Source organism: Periplaneta americana, chromosome 14 (assembly GCF_040183065.1).
Source record: "Periplaneta americana isolate PAMFEO1 chromosome 14, P.americana_PAMFEO1_priV1, whole genome shotgun sequence".
NCBI classification, from domain to species: Eukaryota; Metazoa; Arthropoda; class Insecta; order Blattodea; family Blattidae; genus Periplaneta; species Periplaneta americana.
Genome location: NC_091130.1, coordinates 143,810,427 through 143,838,228, shown reverse-complemented (window position 1 = coordinate 143,838,228; position 27,802 = coordinate 143,810,427). Strand labels below are relative to the sequence as shown.

At 34.5% G+C, this 27,802-nt stretch overlaps 1 long non-coding RNA gene across 1 annotated transcript; it reads left to right on the top strand.

The window, feature by feature from the left end:
• The first annotated feature begins 2,538 nt into the window (after positions 1-2,538).
• LOC138712974 (uncharacterized) lies at positions 2,539-27,601 on the top strand. The gene is made up of 3 exons (XR_011335775.1): positions 2,539-2,621; positions 15,144-15,255; positions 27,291-27,601. It is a non-coding gene; the product is annotated as an uncharacterized lncRNA (long non-coding RNA).
• The last annotated feature ends 201 nt before the right edge of the window (positions 27,602-27,802 follow it).

Genomic DNA, 27,802 nt, shown 5'->3' with positions numbered 1-27,802 from the left:
AAGGGTGTAATTATTTGACTTATTTGAACTGTTGTATCAGTGAAGCGAGGTGAGTCAGTGAAGTTATGGTTTTACAGTGCAGTGAATAGTTCCGATCAGTGATAATTTATAGCGTCAATGAAATGTGTTCTATAGTGTCAGTGAAATGTGTGCTAAAGTGTCAGTGAAATGCGTCATAGTGCCACTACAGTGAGTGAGATGAGAATAAAGTGAAAGACTATTGAAACTTATGTAGGCCCTGTACATAATAATGTAGGTTGTAATGTAAAATTAGGTATTTTATTTATGTTTTATTATTATTGTGTTAAATTATATTGTGTATTCTTATTGTATTGTGTATAAAATTGTAGGCCTATTGTGTATTGTATAATTATATTGTGTATTGTAAATATTGTTTATTATTTCTTTATGGTGTATTGTTTATATTGTGTATACCACTGCCACCGGGTGCATGCCCACTTGCAGTGTAAATACATACATACATACATACATAGATACATACATACATACATACATACATACATACATACATACATACATACATACATACATACATACATACATACATACATACATACATACATACATACATACATACATACATACATACATACATACATACATACATACATAACGTTTATTGTCATATATTTCATCATTTCGGTAAATTAGGAAAAATGTGAGGTAGAACTCCTGGTTGTACTTTTCAACGCACTCGCTGTATTTCTGTCTTATGACTTTTTATAATAAAACAGTCTGATTTTATAATCATGTATTCGGAAAAATGCACATCACAAATACGGTTATTTACCTATTTTTCCGCGGAATCGCTCTGGCCCATTTCCCAAACTCATCTTTTTCTTTCAGATATGAAAAGAAATGTCTTGTTACACTATTTCTACTGTATTCCAATCTACAACCCGGAACAAAACAGTACGGCATTTTTGTAATTTTATTATTTTGTAAACCACCACACAATATTCTTTGTCACTGGTTAATTCAAAGCACAACAAATTGAAGACATCTACATAACTCTCAACAACAAAGAATATTAACAATCACTAGCAACTTTAATCATTAAACGCACGACAAATGTATTTTCGAGGTGTTTGACTTCAGACAACCGCTAGATCCTAGCGATCGAAGCGCCACTAGTTGCCAGATCCGCCACCGACAATGGGAAAGCATAGAAGTGCGTACACTATTTCTCCTATTCGTCCTGGTTGAAATTAAGCCATTTTTAACAATATTAGCACCTATATTAGCATTTCTATATGCTTCTTGCCAAGAAAAACCACTGAAAATAACTACTGTATCATCAGCATATGAATATATAGATCCATTAAATTTTTCTAAATTTATATTTAGCAGATCATTAACATATATTAGAAATAAAATAGGTCCCAAAATTGTTCCTTGAGGTACACCTATATCAATATATATCATTCAGATATTGTTTCATCGAAGAGCTTTAATTGAAATGGTTTAATAGGCCCCCTTCTGAGGAAGATTATTACAGAGCATTTTGCTCCATGCTTCTCGCTACTAGTGACATCTATGAGCAACCTCCTAGACTAGGAGGAAATTATCGGCAATAACATAGTCGAAAAATACTGGAACCTAGATAATTCTCACAGCAAAACGCTTAAAATAAATAGAGAATATAACAAAAACTAGTAACTTTTTATTAAGTAAAGTTTAAATGATGAAGACGTGTATTATTATAAGTGATCAGAAGTAAAACATTGATGCATTATCTTTACACGACAAATGAACTGCATAAATCGAATGATGCACCATGTGCATCTATCTTACTTACTTACTTACAAACGGCTTTTAAGGAACCCGGAGTTTCATTGCCGCCATCATATAAGCCCGGCCCGGTCCCTATCCTGTGCAAGATTAACCCACTCTCTATCATCATATTCCATCTCCTTCAAATCAATTTTAATATTATCTTCCCATCTACGTCTCGGCCTCCCTAAAGGTCTTTTTCCCTCCGGACTCCCAACTAATACTATATATGCATTTCTGTATTCCCCCATACGTGCTACATGCCCTGCCCAACTCAAACGTCTGGATTTAATGTTCCTAATTATGTCAGGTGAAGAATACAATGCGTGCAGTTCTGTGTTGTGTAACTTTCTCCATTCTCCTGTAACTTCATCCCTCTTAGCCCCAAATATTTTCCTAAGAACCCTATTCTCTAACACCCTTAATCTCTATTCCTCTCTCGAAGTGATTCCAAGTTTTACAACCATAAAGAACAACCGGTAATATAACTGTTTTATAAATTCTAACATTCAGGTGCTTTGACAAAAGACTGGATGACAAAAGCTTCTCAACAGAATAATAACACGCATTTCCCATATTTATTCTGTGTTTAATTTCCTCACGAGTGCCAGTTATATTTGTTAGTGTTGCTCCAGTTGCATCTATATGCGGAACAAATATCACAAGTGCATCTGGTCTTATTGTGTCAGATGTGTACGTGTAATTATCTATGGTATATAAGTCCCTCTTTCCTGAGGAATTGCATACTCGATCCTAAGACCGAGAACGTCTTCAACATGAACTCCAAGATTCTACTGTACTTCGCTGTCATCCTTTGTGGTATTCAGGTAAGACTTCGGAATATCATTGATAATAATTTAACATCAGCTTTATCCTTCCGGTAATTTCTGAATGTAACTAAACCAAGAATTTAGCTCATCTTATATTTAATAATAATAATAATAATAATAATAATAATAATAATAATAATAATAATAATAATAATAATAATAATAATGATTTATTTAACCTGGCAAAGTTAAGGCCATACGGCCTTCTCTAACACTCAACCAGGAGTAAAGACTGCGTTACAAAAACACTACAAATTTACAAAGTACACTACAATTTTACACACAAAGCTGAATAAGATAGTAATAATAATAATAATAATAATAATAATAATAATAATAATAATAATAATAATAAAATGTAAACAAGTAAGAAGAAATCAGACATAATATATAACATACAGAAAGAAAGAAAAAAGCATAATAAAATGTGAGCAGCAGGTCAAAATAAATGAGGCATACAAAGTATAAAAAATAAGACAATTATTCATAATAATAATAGTAATAATAATAATGATAAAAAATAAGAATAGTAATAATGATGATGATAATAATAATAATAATAATAATAATAATAATAATAATAATAATAAAATAGTGCAGTACAAAGCATACAGTGAATGCAATATTATTAAGTGCACACAATAAGGAAAATTATGATTATATATAGCTCAATTCATCACATTATAGATATACCATTATCGGAAAATATGAAAACAAAAATATAAAATAAGTTAAATATCACTAGAACATAAAAAAAATGTGAATACGTGGAAACATGCAATACAACACTTGTCATAATAGTAAGTTAGTTTGGCAACTCATCATAAGATAATTTTCTAACTCGGATTTGAAAGATTTCAACGTTCGGCAGCCCTTGACTTCAGGCGGCAGAGAGTTCCAGTGACGAGAGATAGCAACAGTGAAAGATGAGGAATACAGAGACGATGCGTGAAGTGGAATTTCTAGCGTGTTATCGCGTTGTGATCGAGTATTAATATTATGATAGCGAGAGAGAGTATGAAAACGAGCGAATAAATAATAGGGGGATGAAGTGTGCATAATTCGATATAAGAGAGAAAGTGAGTGCAGATTTCTCCTCTCATGTAACCTAAGCCATGATAACTTCTCGAAAGAAGATGAGATATGATCATAGTATCGAACATTACAAATGAAGCGGACGCACCCAATCTAAATGTGTTATAACCACAGATCAAAACCCAGCTACGTTGGTACTTACTTACTTACTTGCTTTTAAGGAATCCGGAGGTAAATTTGTCGCCCTTACATAAGCCTGCGATTGGTCCCTATCCTGAGCAAGATTAATCCAGTCTCTATCATCATATCCCACCTCCCTCAAATGCATTTTAATAGTATCTTCCCATCTACGTCTCGGCCTCCCCAAAGGTCTTTTTCCCTCCGGTCTCCCAACTAAGTAGTCTTGAGGTCCGAACTCTTCAACAAATAGCCTAACTGCAGCTTCAAATACTTAGAATTATTTACTTTCAGCATATCTCACCGATGTTTTGATATAAAAGTAGATAAAAGCTAGGAAATTAAGCTGTACGTGGCGCAGATATACGAATAAAGAAATGAAGGCGTGTGGATGAATGTGAAAAACTAAGAGGAGAAGTTAAGAAACGTGCCAGCAAGTGCAGAAGTACAGGAGTAAGCAAAGAACAGACAAAGCATGGCAAATAAATGCTGCGAAATCACGTCCACTTCCAGTGAATTGTGAGCTTAGAGTCAATGTACTAAGGCCCAATTGTATGAAATTCCCTGTCTAAAGATCAATTTTGATCGAAGATCGGAAAGTGAACCGAGTTCAGACACTTCTTCTATTGTATAAAACTTTTCTGCGATCAAATTACCTAGGTTCAAATGCAATCTAAGTTCACGTGAAAAGGATTTGGCAACATCGCATAAACAGGTGAAGTATGTGTTGCATGGGCCATGTTTTACAGGTTTGTTCAGTGTAGCCAATTTAGCGACTTTAACTCTTTTTCGACGACAATTTCTTTTAACATTAATTTCTTAAATAGGGATTTAGCGACCTTTTTAGCACCTCATAGTGACAAAATTTAATCTTTCTTTGTTGATAATAAGAAATCTAGCGACTTTCCAACTACCTTTTGGCGACTTTCCGCACACTCTGTTGGAGATACTGGTTTGTGTTGTGCGTTGTAAATAATGGCGGACAATAAGGGGAAGATTGACCGTTCTCCAAATTGTTATCATGTTATGGTGTTTGATACTGCTAAACATAATAAAGCTTTATAAAACAACAATTTTCGTTTAGTAATACAGTTGATTGAAAATTTATGAATGTACCTATCATAGCCATGAATAATTAATGGTTGTTATAAACATAATATAATTATAGGTTATGTTATTTGATACTGCTGAACACGATAAAGCCTTATAAAATATAAGAATGTTTGTATATTAAAGCAAGAAATTGAAAAAAAAAAAAAAATATATATATAAATGTATCTACCATTTATATTAATAATAATGGTTATTCTTTTTGCACAATCTGTCACTCTTATACTGTATTTCAGACAGAAAAGAAATAACTGAACTTGGATCATCTAACTTAATCGGAGAAATTTCTTCAATCAAAGTTGACTTTAGTTTAAGACAAATTAATCTCAGATTAGACTTTACACAACACAAAATTCCAAGTTCAGCTAGAACGAGGATCAATTTAACCTCTGATCTAAGATTAAATGATTTATACAATCGGCCCTAAGAGATACAACTTCACCCAAACTAGTGACGTCATTAAGGTGTGTACTAAACGTCTATTCTCTCAATACGCACCCCATTTGCGCTCTTTATATACATATTTCTGTTGTGTTTAAGTATCACTCATGGAGTAAAATTGGTTTGTTTCATCCCCTATTAAATACAGAAAAAAAATAAAGAAATCCATCAAACTATCCACGCCATCAAAATTGACGTAGTGTCTTTTAATAATTAAGGATTCAATTCTGACAAATGAGAAGGTTTCTTCGAGAAAGTTTCCAAAATTGTAGCCAATTGGCCAGACATTCATCTACGTAAAGATCAATAACATGACGATACTGCTGACAAACTAAAAACTCCTGTACGGAAGTAAGTTTCTAATAACTCATTTAAAATTTATGCACGGCCGACTTGATGTGCTCGCTTCGCTTCTCCTTTACCGGCCTTGACAATTCATTTTTATCCCTGTGTTAAAGCTGTAATCGAGAAAATATGAAATTCCCGCCAGTTGGTTCTGACTCCCAAGGTTCACTGAGGAATGTGTGTTTGGTTTCTTGTGCGATTATAATTAGTAATATTGCGCTTCTTTCTACTGGTATGAGAGTTTATTGTGATATGATTCAAAATGACGTATTGTTGTGTACTATTGTGTACTTCGAATAGAAAAAAAGAGTGAAGGAGCAATATCATTCCACGAATTTCCGAGTGACAGAGAAAGTTGATTAGATTTCGTGACCATAATATTGCACGAAATGGAAACATAAAAATTGGAGTTGTATCCTTCGAAGAGGTGGAAAAATTCAAATATTTTATTTTATTTTAGTAGGTTGTTTTACGACGCTTTTTCAACATCTTAGGCTATTTAGCGTCTGAATGAGATGAAGGTGATAATGCCGGTGAAGTGAGTCCAAGGTCCAACACCGAAAGTTACCCAGCATTTGCTCATATTGGGTTGAGGGAAAGCCCCGGAAAAAACCTCAACCAGGTAACTTGCCCCGACCAGGAATCGAACCCGGGCCACCTGGTTTCGCGGATAGACGCGCTGTTACTCCACAGGTGTGGACAAAAATTCAAATATCTTGGAGCAACAATGACAAATATAGCCTAAATGACACTTGGGAGAAAATTAAACACAGAATAAATATGGGAATGCCTCTTATTATTCGATTGAGAAGCTTTTGTCATCTAGTCTGCTGTCAAAAAATCGGAAAGTTAGAATCTATAAAAACAGTTATATTACCGGTTGTTCTGTATGGTTGTGAAACTTGGACTCTCATTTTGAGAGAGGAACAGACATAAAGGGTGTTTCAGAATAAGATTCTTAGAAAAATATTTGGGGCTAAGAGGGATGGAATTAGAGGAGAATGGAGGAAGTTACATAACGCAGAACTGCAGGCATTGTATTCTTCACCTGACATAATTAGGAACATTAAATCCAGACGTTTGAGATGGACAGGGCATGTAGTATGTATGGGCGAATTCAGATATGCATATAGAGTGTTAGTTGGGAGGCCAGAGGAAATAAGACCTTTGGGGAGGCCGAGACGTATCTTCAGTCGTTTGTAGTTTACATTTCAGGGAAGAAGATTATTCTAATAATGGGAAATTTAGACTATTAAAACCAAATGCTAAGCCAACAATATTCCCTCATTATCCTAGGTATACTATAAGTGACAGATATCAGACGACTATGACGAACAGTTACTAAAACTGATCTCCCTCCACCCAAGAAACGCAAATCTTTTAGTAATATTGGCTTTTCACTATTTGAACAAGATGTTCCGAGTGGCTGAGCATCAGTTAATGACATTCCTTTCTTGCCAGTTGAAAATGACCATAAAGCGACGCAAACAGACGTTGTCAACTTTGTGGAGATAAAAAGAAATAATTAACAGATTACATGCGAAAATTACACAACTTAATCAGGTGTTACAAGAGAAGCAAGATGAGATAACGAAAACAACCGAAAAACTCCAACTAATTGAAAGAGATCCGTCACATAAAGAACAAGAAAATGTATGGAAAGAGGCCAATGAAGGCAGTATTCATGCAAAATTGATTCTAGATCAGCTGCTTAATCATCGAAAGAGAATACCAAACAAGAATATATTAGACAATTTGTGTTCAGAAATTGAGCCGTTACTGTGTAGATGCCCTCTCTTGCAATGCCAATTTGTGATGAAGATGGCCAAAATGGACTTGCTAATATTATTACTGTGAAATTTGTTAGGCCGCTTCTAGATAACATTGCAGCAGCTTTAACTAAAAAGCTTGTTCCTTCGAAGGATGCTGCTTATAATCCACTGGGTCGCAAAATCTTGAAACTATGATTCTTGAATATGCAATATCAAGTGGAATGTATCAGTGCAGTGAGTGAAATTATAAAGCTCAGTACAAGTTATGGTAAATAATTACCCAAGTGATTATTTTGAAACATCGCAGTTTAGCCTAGGAGTGCTACTCAGCGAATGAACTACAAAATTACACCTCTGTCATCATGTTACTTAAACTGAACAGGTTACTATGTGGTACCTTCCCTGCTCTTAAACTCACGCTTTTACCATAATTAACAGAGCTAAACATAATAATACTTATTATTTTCTTATTTGTTATTTATAAGTGTTATTATTACTCTTTAATCATTTATTTTAATTCATATTGAGTATTTCTTCTGTGGACACCATCTTGGCAGACAGCACCTCGTGGTGGAATTGAGAAATTATCCAATTTCAAGAAAATATTACTATTGTCAAGACCGTATACAAAAACGCTAAGGGAACATCAAGTCGGCCGTGGTTTATGTAATATATATATATATATATATATATATATATATATATACATACTTTAATGTGGTTTTATTTAGTTTATAATCTAATGTTTTAGTCTTTTACTTGTAATTCCGGTGATGTTGAAGAGAAGACCTGATAGCCTAAACTACACCAGAATAAATAAATACATTGTAAAAAAATATACTATGAGTCTGAAACAAAAATGTAATGCTTTATTGTAACATACATTTCGTCTTTAAGAAATATAAAAAAATAAATAAATGAAGTTTGGTTGTAGGCTTAATAATAAGAGGTTTCATATTAAATCTCTTGTTTTTATTATACGGATTCATTCATTTGTTTAAGAAACAAAAGAACACTGCCCAATGTCAACAACAGACATGACCTACATCGTTTATCTATGCTTTGGGATAAAAGTCGCTCCGTGATGGTATGGGCCAAGGCACAGCCTTCTTTAGTTACAAGCCGGAGCATGGGTAGGTTTGGCAACACAGAGTGGAGGCGGGAGATTTTAAAGTGATATTGTGTTTGCTCATTGCTTTCGTTATACGTAACGCGTATTTTTTCAATATTACTTCATGGACAAAGGTAAGATCAAGATTCAGAGTAGTGATGTAAATTATTACGGGTTCGAAAATAGTGTTTTATTGCAATCAATTAGCTATACTTCAGAATACGGCGTAAGTAGGCTACTTACATACAAAGGCTGCCACTTAAAATAATTACAAAAAAAAACATGTTTTTATTGATAGTACGAAGGTAAATATATAAATAAAAAAGATATTCCTTGCACCGAAAATAATAAAATCAATAATCCAATAAAGACGTAAGTTCCTACGCAGTATTCTTAAGTTCCATTCAGTTAACAAATTTGTGGCTAGTAAATTGACAATGTTTTGCCGCTTAATGTTGTTTCACCTCTGACGTGAAAGGTGTAGGATATCATATGCACTTTAATTTCATGTGATTATGTCGTGTTTTTCTATAAATATTTCAGATGTCCAGGAAGCCAGTTTTAGTTTGAACCTGGCCAGTCACCATAACAATATTGTTATCCTAAATTATTTGTTATAAACTTTTTAAAATATAATTTTAAATAAATATAACTACATAAAACAAGCTAAGAATGCAAATAGGCCTAAAATAAAATGTAAACAGAAGAAACTATTGACATACCTATTATAATAAAAGTATGAGGATGTAAATACAGTTAAGCCAAGTAAAAAAATATATGAAAAATGAAAAAAATATACCTTCAACATAATACGTAACAAAACGCAACATTATCTATTAAGTACATGTATGTGTCAATTAGAGTAAACTCAGTGAACTTTAAATCCTGTAAATACGAAGTGAAAAGAAACATGTTTATACCTAATTTATTACAAAATAAATAATATTAATAAACAAACCTTAAAAACCAACAAAATGATTATATGCATCTACAAATTATAGGTAGTTCTGACGTATAAGGCATTCCGAATCTTCAACAAAACTGCAACATTTATGGGATCACAAAACAGCTATTTACAATGAATTTGAAAACCAACGGCATAACTTTATTGATATAGGAGGCGAGACCCAACAATTTGGCTAGAATTCTGATACAAACAAACCACAAATAAGAATATAAAAATGTAGTTATACAATATTTAATATTTAGTAGAATAGTCAATTACTTTGTCATCAATAACCGTAAAAATTCCCAAAGACTGCAACCATTTTATTTTCATTTATTGTCTTGTTTTTTTATCACCAACACGCATTTAGTTTATAATACATCAACAATTAACTTTTGGTACGACCGCAAACATAATTCCATCGACACACACTTATATTGTAACATTAATTTACATTGAAAATCGGCATTAGCACAAACATGTGTCCTGTATGGTCGGCCTCAGGGTGACAGTTAATTACAGTGTTGCCGACGTATGGCTCCGGCTTGTAACTAAAGAAGGCTCTGACCAAGGTTATACAACTCCATTTTGATATTAAATCCAAACGTAGGTAATTTTGATTTTAATACATTTAAGAACAAAATTAAGCAAATTGTTTAGTTTTCTCTTTTAATTTCAAAATAATTATTCATTCGAACTTATATTTTGTTTTTGACTTGAATCTCTACTTTCATGCTTGTAATTATCTCTGTTTTGTAATAATAATTGTATTTTATTTTGTAATTGTATTTAATTTTCTTTATGCTCGACCATGCCGAAATGTAGTAATTATACACCTGGTAGCAGTCCTTTAATGCATGTCATTAAAGTACACCTACTCATTAAAGTACAGGTGTTCAGCCAATGACAACTCAGCTTACAGGTGTTCAGCCAATGACAAGTCAGCTTTGTACCGTTATAAAACCGCAAGTATCGATTATTCTCGGATATGCAATCGAAAGAGAATTAGCGAAAAGTCACGGAAATTCAATACTGTCGCAGAAGGTTATGTTCTGTTACTATAATAATTAGCGTTAATTGTAAATAATATTCAAATAAATTCAATTTGTCATCTCGTTTTTCAATGTCCAATTCAATAATCAAGGTTACATCAAGTTTAACGGGATAACAATCGAGGTCAATGGCATTATTGTTCCTCGGAAAAAATCAATACTTTCGCGTCTGCGCACATCTCACAATTCACGACCTAGAACAAGGTCACTTCAGATACAAATAAAATGTATACATCTGAATAATTTCAAGTTAGAAATACGGTCGAGCATAAAAAGTCGTATGAAACTTGCCTATAATGGTAATTAAGACGCTCGTATGAATATTATGAAACTCGCTTGCGCTCGTTTCATAAATATCCGTACTTGCGTCTTAATTACTATCATTATAGGCTCGTTGCATAATGTACTATTATGTTCAATTTAGTACAGAAGAGTTATTTATAGTAACTGTTCCAGAACACAAGTTTGCTAAGACGGATGTGTGCTACGTCTATGATATATTTATTTTGTACTAGCCGTACCCGTGCGCTCCGCTGCACCCGTTAGAAATAAATATAAAGTAATTACATAATTAAAATAGGACATTTGATCCAGGGAACATTCGTGTTTGATAGAAGTATAAATCGTTTATTATGTTACTCAATTTAAATTGCATTTAAATAATTAAAATGCGATCATTTTGGTCCAGAGACCACTCATTTGGTGCAATGACAATTCCTTTAACATGTTCTTAATTGTTATTACATGCATCCATAGTTTAATGAACATTGACATAATTTAGATTTAATGTGTATACTTTATATTACTTGCTATATGTTTCCACTGAATTATGGTAATAACTTAATTTTAATCCTTGTTTTCTACGTCTTCAGTAAATGGCGCTTGGCCCGCTATGGATCTGAACCCTTCAAATAACTTAAATTATATTATATTACTAGCTGAAAGTACCCGGCGTTGCCCGGGTTTTCCTTTCTGCTTCTGTTTTCAAATGAACTGGTTGTTAAGTTTTCGGAAATTTCGGAAACCCAACTATAGACAACCAATACGAATTGTTTTACTAAGCTTTCCTCGCACATAAAGATGAATCTTTACTTAACTTCACTTACGTGAATTAATACTCCTTAGCCAAATGCCTGCCAGGTTTAACTAAATTTAAAACAATTGTAGATCAGGCACCGAAAAGAAAATATTTCATCATGTGCAAGACGTTCAACTTTGTTTTAAATTTATATATTTATTTGTTTTGTTTATTTATCTCTGCCGGTCAGATACCGCTAAATTTCAAGTGCTTCATCTTAGTCGTGGCTGTCAGAGTATTAAACACTATTCATTTTTCTGCCGTCTCCTTTCCTCCCCGCCAAAAATGTGACGTTGTACAGAGGCAGAGAAAAAATAATTATAAGATCTGTACATTTAACTGAAGCTGTGCTGACATACATTTCACGTAATTTCATGTCTATGTGTGCTTTCACTTGAACTTCAGAGACAGCTGGTGGTGATTAGAGAATTCTCTTGTTCTCAGTCTGAATCGTTGGGGTGTCATCGTGAGCCTAAATTTATCTATCGGTCGTCCAAAGAATCAATATATACGTATGTAATTCAATTTATATTGGAATATTTTTTACCCCTTGACAGCTGTACGCCCGCTTATATCTTACCCGGCCTTTTTTTTTAATATTACTTGAGATATTATATCTAACAAATTCAGAACATATTAAATATATTACTTTTTATTTTATATACAGAATGCAGATAGAGTATAATTTTGCAAGAAGTCATTGTTCAGCATAAATAATAATATTCTGAAAGACATCCTATGTTATAGAAAATGAAGTGACCGTTCTTTCCACAACGCTTGACATACTACACTGGCAACTTGATTACACAGATAAAATTTCACAATAACACATTATTGGACATGGGCAATAATATTTTGAAAGATATATATTTTAGAATTAAGTAGTATACCGAAATGATAGCCGTCCAAATCTTGGATTTAAAATATCGGCATCCCAATCAATTCAAATGAACAAAAATAGAGAAAATGTAAATTAATGGCTTATTTTCAGTGGGATTACTTATATTCACATACTACATTAGGAACATGACAAAAGTATCATTGATATGCATACAATTCGTTTTCCCGTCTTTTGTATAAATGTGTATATATGTTTAGGTGTGCTCACTTGAAAGCAAGTTACGCAATTATTGATAATGTGAAAAGCACGGAGATTTAAGTGAATGTCTGCAACTTTGAGCGACTATCTTTGAGCTTTATTTTACTATGGTCATTACGAATGCTAGTTGCACTGAAATGGCAGTTGCTTAAAATCGAATGGCATGTTACTGGCTATCATAAGAATATGTGGGATAAAAACATCTTTTTTTTTTCGTTTTGCCAGTTAATACTGTCACTTCTATTACGTCTGGCATGAGTTTTTTCACACCAATTCCTATTCCATTGCATAATTCTTGTGGATCAATATTTCGCAATAGCACTATTGGTGATTCAATATTAAGTATTAAATTATGTGTTGGCAATTCTTGTGATTTCAAAGAATTTAAGAATTCAGTTTGATAAAACACAGTCTGCTCACTATCTACAACTGTCTCGAGAAATACATAATACGGTTCTGGACTGCATAAGGATACTTACTGCATGAATTGTCTACATTTTGGCCTTCATGATGTATCTACAATGTTATTTTATATCGTTTTGCTTTTTCCATGGCCTCATGAAAGTCGATGTTGAATACAACAGACAATAATAAAGAAGAATTGACTATAGAAGATTGCATTTTAGTATTATGCATGAATGTTTGATCGTATTTATTTTTATTTTTTACTGTTTTAATTAATTTAACGTCCATTTTAACAATTTTAATATAGCCTATGTTCTTCTCCTGGTTATGAAGGTTAAATGTGCAAACTTTGGTACATATTGGTCAAAGCGTGTAGATTTGTATAGGGAACATACATACATACATACATACATACCCACATTCACTTTTATATATTATATTATATTATATTATATTATATTATATTATATTATATTATATTATATTATATTATATTATATTATGGGGCGACCGTGTAACTCAGTTGGTAGAGCAGCTGGCTACGGACTGGAAGGTCCGGGGTTCGATCCCAGGTGTTGACAGGATTTTTTTTCTCGTTGCCAAACTTTCAGAACGGCCCCAAGGTTCACTCAGCCTTCTATAAAATTGAGTACCGGGTCTTTCCCGGGGGTAAAAGGCGGTCAGAGCGTGGTGCCGACCACACCACATTCCAGTGCCGAGGTCATGGAAAGCATGGGGCTCTACCTCCATGCCCCCCAAGTGCCTTCATGGCATGTTACGGGGATACCTTTACCTTTTTTACCTTTTATATTACCGGTATATAAAGAGTGTGTTGATAACGGATGTAACTTACATAAACATTATTTTAAGAAATACAGGAAACGAATATACAGAATAGCCTATCGAGTTTTCTCTGCATAAGAAGATATTTTAATCTTACCTGTCCTAAATTCACTCAGAAGTTACTCTAATAACATTACAGCATTATGTCCATCTAGAGAAACTATACTTTCAAATGGTGAGATACTAATTAATTATACAAATCGGTTAATTTAGCTTTCGATATTACTTCATACAAACACAGAAACATTCTCTGTAGGCTATGTTTCATAGCTTTCGATTGTTGTTGTCCAAGGCCCCTTATAGACGAAGTCATTTGTTTTTTATTTCATTACACCGCCTTAGATGGCAATTATTTTAATTTTAAAACTCATTTATCTCATTAAACATCGGTCCCATCAAACTTTTTCAAAGAATAAAACTTATCGGAAATCATTTTTAAAGAAATGTTTGTTATGTAACATTTTTCACAAAAATCAATAATAAGCGAGATATTTCAGTTTATTTAATTCAAGCCCCCTTATAACCCCCCCTTTTAAATAACGTATTTTGAATGCCATATAGCCTAAAATCTAAGTTACAACGAACTTAATTTATATTCTAATTTTCAACGAAATCCGTTCAGCCATTATCACGTGAAAAGGTAACAAACATCCAGATAGACAGACAGACATACAAACAAAAATTTCAAAAAAGCGATTTTCGGTTTCAGGGTGGTTAATTATACATGTTAGGACCAATTATTTTTGGAAAATCGAAAATTACCAGAAAAATTTTGGCTACAGATTTATTATAAGTATAGATTGTATGTAGCAATAAATATTAATACTAATGTAGAAACAAGTGCCGGACGCTCGCATTCAAAATTTAACTCGGGGTATAAAACACGCTACGTTTTGCACATCAGTGTATATCTAACTTTGTTCATTCAGTTCATTTCCTTCCATTAGTTCTCATGACCATTCACAAGTCTTCAAAACCTTACAGTTTGTGATGTAGTCTCCAATTTCATCTTTTCCGGAAATAAACAAAATTGATAATTTAATATAGGCTTATACTTAGTTATTAAATTTTCACTTTATTTTATATTTTCTTTCTTCTTTCGTAGCTCTCATCTTGCATGGTTGTTGCTGTTTCCCCTGACCTGGGCGAAATTATCATTGCTAAGTTGAACCAATTTTCAAAATGTTTAGAAGAATGTGTGAAGAACATCAGCCCAAGTGAGTATACTATGACAGAATTGCTGGACTCTAACATTAATGGAATCGATTTATAATACATAGTATTACTACTAGGTTCAAAAAGTTCCCGGAATTTGCTAGTATCACAGAAACAACGTACCTTAAACACTATTGCACAGCATTCCCTTCAAAATAGTTGCCTTCCGCAACAACACACTTTTGCCAACGCGTGTAGAGTTCCTAGAAGCAGGCCTGGAAGCCATTTTGTGAAACCCGTCTTAGTGCTCTCGTCGCGTTTGCGATAACCTTTTCAGCATTGAATCTCCGTCCTTTCAGATGACTTTTCAGACGGGGAAACAGAAAGTAATCAGGTGGTGAGAGATCAGGAGAGTATGGTGGGTGATCCAAAGCAGTTATGTTGTGCCTGGCAAGAAAATTCTTTACAATAATTGCGCGATGAGCAGATGCATTGTCATGCATAAGGAACCAGTTGTTTTCTACCCACTTTTCTGGACGTTTACTTCTCACTGCGTCCCGGAGGCGACGGAGGATTTCTACGTACAATTCTTTCGTTACAGTACGACCTTCTGGAATGAACTCATGGTGGATGAGACCCTGAGAGTCGAAGAAAACTTCCAACATAACTTTTCCTTTGGAAGTGTCCCTAGGAAATTTTTGCTTCCGAGGAGATGTTTTCGATTTCCACTCAGATGACTGTCGTTTAGGGACTGGGTCGTCCAAGTAGCACCAAGTTTCATCACCAGCAATAATTTTGTTTAAGAAATCACCATCTTCATCAGCCATACTGATCATGTCCCCAGCAAGAGTCAGTCTTGTTTCTTTCTGTTCTGCCGACAACATTTTCGGAACTAACTTCTGAGACACGTAATGCATGTTGAGATGCTTGTGAAGAAAATTGTGTACACTTCCGACTGATATTCCGACCTCTGCTGCTATCTCTTTTATGGTTTTACGTCGGTCGTCCCTCACAACATTACGCACACGCTGAGCGATTGCTTCATTTGTTGCAGTTGTTGGTCGGCCGCTGCGTACGTCATCTTTTATGCTATCGCGGCCACCAGAAAACCGTTTATGTCAGGCATACACTTGAGTTTTTTTCGTTGCTGCTTCGCCATATGCTTCTTCAACAATCTTAATGTCTCTGCAGGAGTTTTGTGTAACAAAACACAGAACTTGATGTTTGTACGTTGCTCTGTGGACATAATTACAAAATGCGACGAACAAACAAAACACTATGATAAACAATTGCCTACAACTCAAAACCAACAATCGCCATTATCAACAAACTTTAAGGAAATGGCATCATGAATGTTACCAACAAAACAAATGTATAATATCCCTTGTTATATATTAATACGAAAAATGGTAGTAAAATTCCGGGAACATTTTGAACCTAGTAGCATAATGATTTAGCTTTACAATAGTTGATGTGAGACATGTATTTCTAATTAAATGTAGACACTGTGTTCCTCGTGGCGAGATTCACAATTTCTATAATAGGCTTACTAGCGACAAAAAGATCTATAAAATGACATACATCTCAACTGATATGTCATCAAACTAAATTCAAGAATGTCGTCATCCTGTCAGACTCCAAAGCAGCCATAGAATCTGTAGGTTCCTCAGACCCTGAGTCTCCATCAATCCAAGACTGTCAAAATGCCATACAACTATTACAAGAAAAACACAAAATCGTGGTACTACAGTGGGTCCCCGGGCACTGCAACTTATTTGGCAATGAGCAGGCCGATGCCTTGGCAAAAAAAGGTACTAAAATTTTACAAACATTTCCTAAACCAACACCCTTCCAGACAATACAATTATATATCAAAGAAGTTGCCCACAACATCCACTCCCATGAGTTTGCAGAAAGAACATATGGCAAATACTGGAGAAGGGGCCTTCTATCAATACCTAACGCCTTGCAACTGGTCATGACTGCTTGGCGCAGCATCTCCACCGTTTCGGTATTTATCAACATCCAACCTGTACCCTTTGTGACCTTCAAGAAGCGATGAATAGGGATCATCTCCAACGCTGCCCAGCTCTAAAATCACTGACTGAATGTGCCAGATACTGGGAAGCGAGAAGCCTCATGCCTCTGTTTCTTCTTCTTCTTCTTTCTTGGCGCTACAGCTCATTGTGAACCTTGGCCTCTTCCACAATTTTCCGCCAGTTGTCTCGATCCTGCGAAATTGCTTTCCAATTCCTATATCCCATCTTACATATGTCTTCTTCAACTCCATCCAGCCATCTTATTCTTGGTCGTCCACGGCTTCTTTGGCCCCCAGGATTTCCATTTAATATCCTTTTAGGAATTTCTACGTCATTCATCCGTGCCACATGCCCAGCCCACCTTAATCTTGCTGCTTTTACTATTCTTCTAATAGGCGGATCTTTATAGATGGAATACAACTCATTATCATATCGCCTCCTCCATCTTCCTCTCTCGAATACTGGGCCAATTATGTTACGGAGTATCTTCCTCTCAAAGGCATCCAAATTTCCAGCGTCCTTTTTTGTTAAGGACCACGTCTCAGCAGCATATGCTAGTACAGGTCTTATAAGCGTTTTATAGATAGTTATCTTTGTGGTACGAGATAAAATTCTTGAACAAAGTAATTTTCTTAAGGCGAAGTAAGCTCTATTGGCAGCCATTAACCTCTGCTTTATTTCATATGAAATATCATTAGAATGAGTAACTGTTGATCCCAGGTATTTAAATTCATCCACTCTCTCGAAGTCATATCTGCCTATTGTTATTGAGGATGGCATATTCTTGAGGTTTGTCTTTCCACAAGCCATGTATTTAGTTTTCGATTGATTAATGGTCAATCCCATATTCCTTCCTGCATTTTCTATATTCAAGAATGCATCTTCCATTGCCCTTCTAGATCTTGCCACTATATATCATCGGCGTATGCGAGTATCTGCACTGATTTATAAAATATGGTCCCTCTGCTAAGTAGGTTTGCATCTCTTACTACCTTCTCCAGTGCAACATTAAAAAGGAGACACGCCAGCGTATCTCCTTGTCGCACACCATTCTTAATATCTAATGGATCTGATAACATTCCTCTGACCCTTATACTGCTTCGGACATCTGTCGTTGTCATTCTTACCAGTCTCACCAACTTTTCAGCAATATCTAGTACTCTTAGAGCATTATACAAATGTTCTCTATTAATGCTATCATCATGTCTCTGTTTAGTTCTTAGTTTTTAGTCCTTTAAGGATTTTGTTTAGTTCCTTCATTAGATTTAATTTTAAGTTATATTAAGTTAATTGTTTTAATCTTGAGGTTGTGTTTAGATAAAAGATAAGTTACCTATGTACCTGTCATTCGAATAAATAAATAAATAATACGTGTATCTCAATTTGCAACGCTACAGCAGTCACAAGCATTTAAAGCCGTTGTGCATCTTATTCTAACAGAGTTGGAGTCATTACGATACTTAAAACAAGCCAATTCGAAGGAATGCGAGTTACTACTGGTACAATATACCCACCGCGACGTTCATTACAATTTCACTATGTTTTACTTTTTGTTTATAAGTTAAAATTTTAGGTCAGGTTCAGTTATTTGCTACAAAGCAAACAAAACGTCTCCAATAAGGCAGCAAACTGAAGGGGATAAAAACATTTTGTCAGAGGACATTTAGGGTCGATTTCTGAAACACGGACGAAATCGTGGTTCCAAACCTTGGCTTTTAAACCGCGATCGAGTTCTGAATTCTTACGCGATTTATAAAACGAAGTCGAGACGCGGCTTGAGAAGAAACCGATATTCATGGGTTTTAAATATGGCAACGCAGCTAAGAATCGATTTCTGTTCGTGTAAACAGTCGATATTAGAAAGAAATGAACATTGGGAATTTTGTTATTCAATTGCAGTAAGTCACATTCGTTTTTTCTCAGCTAAGGTATTGTTGTATTTACTAATTTGAAGAATATATGTGGGTTTAAAAATACTACCATTACTTAGTATTTAATAGGGAACGGATTTTTAGGTACCAGACTGATATTGCCCAAAAATTAGTACAAATCGAGCGCTTATATTGTAGATTATCATTTGTTCATAAATACTACCAACATTAACTACATGAAAACACGGTTCTAAGGAATGAATAACCTAAATATTAACTGAATTAAAATTTCAATTGAAACTAAAATGTTCTATTTTCATATATAATATTACGTAGAAAGCCCTAGTAGCATAAAACGTAAAATAATAAGACAAAATCACTTGTGCTTCATATTCTTGTAGACCCACATCATTTTCGAGTATTAAATAAAATGTCCAAAGCTACTGTAAAGACTAAGAATTAAGTTATATCGTCTTACAGGTATAAAGGTATAATTAATATAAAATTTTATAAATCTTACTTCCCTCAAAGCAACAAGAAGGTGTAAAAAATTGTCAATCTGCCGCCTCTTGCATTTCGTTGCAGATTATTATTTAGCATTCTTGCTCAATTTTGCGTTGATTCCTTCTAAAATCAAAATTTTCGTTGATTCCTTCTAAAATCAAAATTTTCGTTGATTCCTTCTAAAATCAAAATTTTCACCTGAAATTATCGTGGTTATATAATTACAAAGAATTATTCCTGCCTTTGATCACTCTACTCCGGAGATTTAATACCCATAGAGACAAATTTTCCTTTGATAATCATCCAGCTGATCTACTATCTCCATCTTGCATGCATGAAGCTGTGATTTTAAACCTACCCCAGCTGTGGTCTCTGCTTCAGACCATGGTTTCGAGCCATGGCTCAGAAAAATGAAAAGGATCTCGTTTTATAAATCCAAACGAGGTTTAAAGCCATGACCGTAGTCTAGACCTCGTTTTAGAAATCGACCCTAAATGTTCAATTTTTGTAAAGATAGCCATGAAATGTCATTATATTTCACGTTGACTATACTATTAACAATATAGTTTGCTAGTGGCTTACGCAGCAAATGCTGCAAACCAAATTCATTGCAAGTTAAAATTTCAGATTTATTCCCCAGAAAGAATACCAGACGTTTTGAAAGTTATTTGCTTCAATAATAATGAAACATACTCCATTGTAATAATGTAACACACACACACACACGAAAAAACACACCCCAACGATGCAAATCAAGATTTCAGGTATAACTCCCTGTAAAGTTGATTGAATAATTTCGAGGGAAAAATTGTTCCGGGGCCGGGCATCGAACCCGGGACCTTTGGTTTAACGTACCAACGCTCTATCAACTGAGCTACCGAGGATCTACAATTTAAGTCACACGGAGTTAGTGTGCACTCGAAGTTGGTTGCTTGACGGTTGTCAGCCCACTTTGAAGTCTGTGGATATAGAGGGAAAAATTGGATCGGTGTCGGGTAGAGTTCCCGGGTAGCTCAGTTGATAGAGCGATGGTACGTTAAACCAAAGGTCCCTGGTTCGATGCCCGGCCCCGGAACAATTTTTCCCTCGAAATTATACACCCCAACGATATTCTCAACACACAACTCAACTTCAAAACACATACACTCTTTGAGTCTACACTACGAACGCATCCTCACAGGAAACGAGAGGCGCGAAGACCAACAACGACCAGTTCTGAAGATGACCCAAAATAGATCGAAACATGTTAACAAGGTACGTTAAAATTTAACAGAAGAAAGTTCTTCTCATACATATTCCGAAATAATGTAACATTGAAAGCAACATAATACCTCAATAATATATAACTCTGTCAAAAATATCTCTTTCAAAACGCTGCCCTCTTGATGGTCTTTTATGCCAAATACTTTTTATTGAAAACATCCATCTTCAGATATTTGAGCTTCAATTTAAAAATTCAAGTAACAATACGAGGACGACCAGCGGGTTTTTCATGTGGCAGTAAAGCCGCAGCTATTTCAGGACATTTCGGATTGCAAGTGAGAATTAAGAAAATGTCAGATTTTCCATGCTTTCGAACAAAAGACATAGCATCTTGGTATAGCTGCTGCATGGTTCATGAACTACCTTGAAATGTAGAGGGCAGAATCACAAATCTAATTGATTAAACAAAAGGCATATGAAATTAATTTTGATGTAGTTTTAAAACGCAGCTAAAATAGGAAGCATGACTCAATTACTAATGCCTCTTCCATTGTACTGCACTACTACCTAGGATAATTACAGAATCAGACACATAAATATCTACACCACACCGCCATTAAATTTATGAAAAAGATCCGCACTACTTAATTAATAACTGTAAAATATTTCATTTGTCATAACAATATTATTTTACGTAAGATTTGTAGTATTCAGTAACATTATATAGGTTACTATATAGCCATTACTCATTAAATTATAGAAATGAAGATCTAAATTAAGATATTCTCTACGTCTACTTATATAGTATAACCCCAAAAGGTTTCACTTTCATACATCAAACCTGTGAATTAGTTTTAGTAAGTCCTGAAGATTTTAATAACCAATACACAGGGACATCATTTTATTTTTACTTCAATTTTTATTGTACCTGAGTTTTTTAATGTACTTCACTCCCACCCCTTCTACTAATGAAGTTCCAACTCCACACAGAACCAAGACAGCAGATAGTAAGCAGTACTGAGTTACTGAGTATAGTACGTTCCAGAAATATGTTCGCGTTTTCCAGTGACGATAGAGCTTTCAATATTGAATCATATTTTCGCACAGGTACTGTCAGTTTGCCTACGTCGCATCCCGATTTCCCCCACCTGCTTCTGCTCGCCCCTCTGTAAAAGCTGGGCTGTCTTAGCTCTTTTCTGAAAACATTAATTTCTCTTAGGAATTGGGCGTTTACGTAATATTATACACCTGTTTAATTTAACTTAAATAAAAGGGCCTCGTTAAGTAATTAACTGTCACGTGATTTCCTCCCTTTCTACGACCCTACGACATAACCAGTTGGACGGACAGTAGATAGTATGTCTGAGTAATTTTATCTTTTCGGATCGGGCAGAAGTGAAGATTGAATTTACAGTACATAAGGTACTCTTTTATAGAGTAGGTACAGAATTATTTCAACATGAGTTACTAGTACGAAGGACGAAACTGGTAATTGGGATTAGGTACAATAGTCTATAGTGCGATAATATGCACATTAGAACTGAAGCCTGTATCGAAATGAACAGCCACCATTTTCAAAAATGTGTTTAAATATTCATATTATGATTATTTTTAAATTTAACTTCATTCTCTATAGTGTACGCTAATGTCTGTAGAAAGTATAATATACACTGCATAATGAAATCGTCCACATGGACAGCTCAGTTCGTGAGTAAAAACACTCATTGTTAATACTGTACTGTATTTTGAATTAAACAAAAACCTAATGAAAATGATTAAACTCAAAATCGCGATATTTCCTAGTTTACGTAAATGGATGAAATACTTTTCTTCCCTCCTATACCTAGTAAAGTGATTTGTTTGTATATTACGCCAGTATCATCGAACTCCAGTCGTGGAAGGGGATAGCAAACGGCGTTGATCCAAAGATATAGCCAGGTTAATATTAAAAATCTTAGTAAAAATAAAATGATGTCCCTGTACTAAGCTACGCCGGCACTACTCCTACCTGCACAGTGATGCGTGCAAGAGTCCTCTGTTCATAAACATTAGCTATACTACATCGCGCGTTTCCCTGTAAGCAATACTTTCTCCGGGGTCTATTAATAATACAGGGACATCATTTTATTTTTACTAACATTTTTAATATTAACCTGGCTATACCTTTGGATTAATGTTTCAGAGCAGGAAACACAGTTTTCTACCCCCTTCCACGATTGAAGCTCGATGATTCTGACGTAAAATAGAAACACATCACTTTATTAAGTATAGGAGGGAAGGAAAGTAGTTCATCCATTTACGTAAACTAGGAGATATCGTAATTTTGAATTTGATAATTTTCATTAGGTTTTTGTTTAATCAAAATACGTTACTGTATTAACATTTAGTCTTTTTACATACGAATTGAGCTATCCATTCGGACGCATTCATTATGCAGTGTATATTGTACTGTTACAGTACATTAGCGTACAATATAGAGAATGAAGTTAAATTCAAAAATAATCATAATATGGATATTTAAACACTTTTTTTAAAATGGTGGCCGTTCATTTAGATACAGGGTTCAGTTCTTTTGTGCATATTATCGCACTGTAAACTAATTCCAATTGCCAGTTTCGTCCTTCGTACTAGTAACTCATGTTGAAATAATGCTATACCTATTATATAAAAGAGTACCTTACGTACTGTAAATTCAATCGCACAAATAACATTACTCAGACATGCTATCTACTGTCCGTCCAAGTGGTTATGTCGCAGGATCGTATAAAGGGGGAAAATCACGTGACAGTTAATTATTTTATTTAAGTTATTTTAAACAGTTGCGGGTGAGGGAAATCGGAATGCGACGTAGGCAAATGGACGACAGTACCTGTGCGAAAATATGATTCAATATTGAAAACTCTTTCATCACTGGAAAACGCGAACATATTTCTGGAACATACTATACTCACTAACTCAGTACTGTTTGTGTTTACTACGACCTTGCGATTGTGACTGTATACGCTTGGTTCTGTGTGGAGAACGGTTGGAAGTTCACTAGTAGAGGGGGTGGGAGTGAAGTACCGTACATTAAAAAACTCAGGTACAATAAAGAATGAAGTAAAAATAAAATGATGTCCCTGTGCATGTTGATATGAATCTGAATTACATACCAATAACATACAATATTATAATCCATCATTATACGATTTTTAAACATTTGATCATTGCTCCAAGAATAGCCTAAGTTTCCCATTAAAATAAGCATTTCCACTTTGTTAGGATGCAGACGGTTTCGCCTTTCATTGATTAAGTTTTCAGTTTTGGATAACAGTCTTTTCGAGGGAACCGAGGGTCCCAGTGAATATAGATACTCTCTGAGCAAATTACTTAGCTGTGGGTGAATTATGTACAGGGACATCATTTTATTTTTACTAACATTTCTAATATTAACCTGACTATACCTTTGGATTAACGGTTGATTACTGGAAACACCGTTTGCTACCTCCTTCCACGACTGAAGTTCGATGATACAAACAAATCACTTTACTAGGTATAGGAGGGAAGAAAAATAGTTCATCCATTTACGTAAACTAGGAAACATCGTGATTTTGAGTTCGATAATTTTCATTAGGTTTTTGTTTAATCAAAATACAATATGTATTAACAATGAGTGTTTTTACTCACGAACTGAGCTATCCATGCGAAAGTATTCATTATGCAGTGTATATTATACTGTATACAGCACATTAGCGTACAATTTATAAAATGAAGGTAAATTTGAAAATAATCATAATATGGATATTTAAACACATTTTTTTAAATGGTGGCTCTTCATTTCGATACAGGCTTCAGTTATTTTGTGCATATTATCGCACTATAGACTACTGTACCTAATTCCAATTACCAGTTTCGGCCTTCGTACTAATAACTCATGTTGAAATAATTCTGTACCTACTCTATAAAAGAGTACCTTACGTATTGTCACTTCATTCTTTCTGAAAAGATAAAATTACCCAGACATGCTATCTACTGTCCGTCCAAATGGTTTTGTCCCAGGGTCGTAGAAAGGGAGGAACTCACGTGACAGTTAATTACTTAACGAGGCCCTTTTATTTAAGTTATTTTAAACAGTTGTATAATATTACGTAGACGTCCAATTCCTAACAGAAATTAATGTTTTCAGAAAAGAGCTAAGACAGCCCAGCCACTAGCGTTTACAGTGGGGCGAACAGAAACGAGTGGGGGAAACCGGGATGCGACGTAGGCTAATGGACGAGAGTACCTGTGCGAAAATATGATTCAATATTGAACGCTCTTTCGTCACTGGAAAACGCGAACATATTTCTGGAACGTACTATACTCACTAACTCAGTCCTGTTCACCGTAAGGAGACTTGCATACGTGGCCTCGGTTCTGTGTGGAAACTGTTCGAAGTTTACTAGTAGAGAAGGTGAGAGTGAAGTACATTCAAAAACTCAGGTACAATAAAAATTGAAGTAAAAATAAAACGATGTCCCTGTATAATAAAAGGAACGGATAAGTGAAAACAAAATACTGGATTTGCTTAGTTAAATATGAAAAATAATGAGTGCATGCCTAAAATTTGTTTAGTGGTTAAATAGGAATTTAATGAAACAAATGTACTTGATAGTAAAGTTGAGTTTATAAATTATAATTGAGGATAACTATCTTCCATATTTTATAGATTAATAGAGGTCATGAAAACTGTTTCCAGACAATCAGAAAGAGACAATCCAATGTCTCAACTCTCATTATAAAGGGACTATATCCTTCCCGAACCTACTCTGCCATCTATGTCAGATATGAACAACACTTATTCTACCCATGATTGCAAAGTGAAGACTCGTCTAAGTTGTTCGTTTACAATTCAAAAGAATACTTGAAGTCATAGACTGGGATGAGTTCTGAACGAACCGTGAATGAATCGTTACAAACGATTCGTAGTGTCTGATTAAATCGCTGAAAAAGAATCGTGTTGCTCAACTCCAGTTCGAAACCCTTATAATATTATGAATGATCTTCCCATTTCTCGATACTATCGATAGTATTGGAAACAATTTCACTATCGATAGTTTCGATAGTTGAAGTCATAACTGTCGATAGTATCGATAGTACAGGGACATCATTTTATTTTTACTTGCATTTTTATTGTACCTGCATTTCTGAATGTACTTCACTCCCACCCCTTCACTAATGTTCTTGCACCCGTCAGACACACAAACTTACGGCCGCTGTTGCATTCGAAGTCTTCAAGCACTGAAGTAAACACTGTAGTGTATAGTGTGTTTCAGAAATATGGTTGCGTTTTCTATAGAAGAAAGAACCTATATTCATAATATCGTACTAAAAAATTATATTCAAGAAACGATAAATTCAATTTCAGAGAATATGCTTCAAAATAGTTTTAATAATATGCATAAAAGAATTGAAGCCTGCATTGTAATGAACGGCAACCATTTTCAGCAATTTATTTAAAAATTCAGATTAGCTTATTTTGAATTGAGGTGGCTAGAAGCGAAGGAATGCTAGTGGCATTTGTAATAACATGAGTTAAGTGCATCCAGTGTAAGCTAAAGTATCTAAAATTTTATTGGCAAAGGGATATTTTAATCGCATCACACATTAAAATTTAAATAAAAATTTCACCGATTTTACGAAAACTTAAATATTTAAACCCCATTTTCTCAAAAGTAACTTAAGTGCACTTAAAGCCCTTTACTTATAACCCCCTCAATTTAAATGCACTCTCTATATTGTATGTTAACACCAATAATTAATTATGCTAAATAAAGTAGACATTACATAACGAACATAGCCGCTTGAAAAGTTGAGTTTTTGAAAAAAAAAATGTTACTACTCTACTGTATTTTGATAAATTCCGTAAAAGTGAGAATCAAACTGAAAATCGTAATATCGTATTTCCCTACAACATAAATGGATACACTACTTTTCTCTCCTGCTGTACCTAGTAAACTGATTTGTTTACATATTGCACTAGTAACATTAAAGTCCTGTAATGGAAGGGGGCAAGAGAGTTTCCGAGTATAGCCAGGTTAATGTTAAAAATGTTGGTAAAAATAAAGTGATGTCCCTGTACTATGAACTATCGTCTATCATTAGTTCACAATGACAACCCCGAAGAGAATGAACTTTTTACGAAATTATTTGAATTGGATGAATCCGCTGTTATTTTTTAATTTTTTTCTTATTTCTATAATAATTAATTCGTCAATTTTTACTTCCTTTATTAAAGGTCCCTTCTTGTGTTTTGTACGATATTACAGTTTCTAAGCTAACGCTATATACACGCCTACAAAAGGAAATAAAGTACTCCTTCTTCCCTATAAGCAATGCTAAAAACGTTTGCTTTCTCGAACATCTCCTAATGTGCGAGTATTTTTACGAAGGTTCACACTTTACAGAAAGTAAAATAATAAAAGCACTGTATCTATCGTCATTTCTTTTCTTGGTTCACAGGTAATTTTAATCCGGTTGAAGCGCTTCAAGATTATTTGTGCAATAATAACTCGTCCTCGGCCGAAAAGGCGAAAGTCACCGAGAACCAGTTCAAAATCCAGCACAAGGTACACCCATGTGGACAGTGCATATACGATTTCTTTTATTCCATTCTTTATAAAACGCCTGTAATGGTAAAATCGTAGGTTCGACACCACAACATAACATGTTGATAGGTGTGATTACTTGTAGTAACCTACCACATTTGTGAACACTCAAAATGTAACGTTTCAAGAGTTACATAAGAAATAAAACATTGAAGAAAATCAGAACTCTTCACTTTTAATTTCTTTACAACCTGATATGATATGATTTATTGTCCCATACATATTCGATCCTGCTGGCCCTTCACATTCTCGTATACGGGTCAGCATTCCCTTTCATTACAGAACGTTTAACCTTTAACACGTCACGTGACCAAAACTGCTACCTTCTTTTATACATAATCTATATCCTCTCACTTCCAGATCATT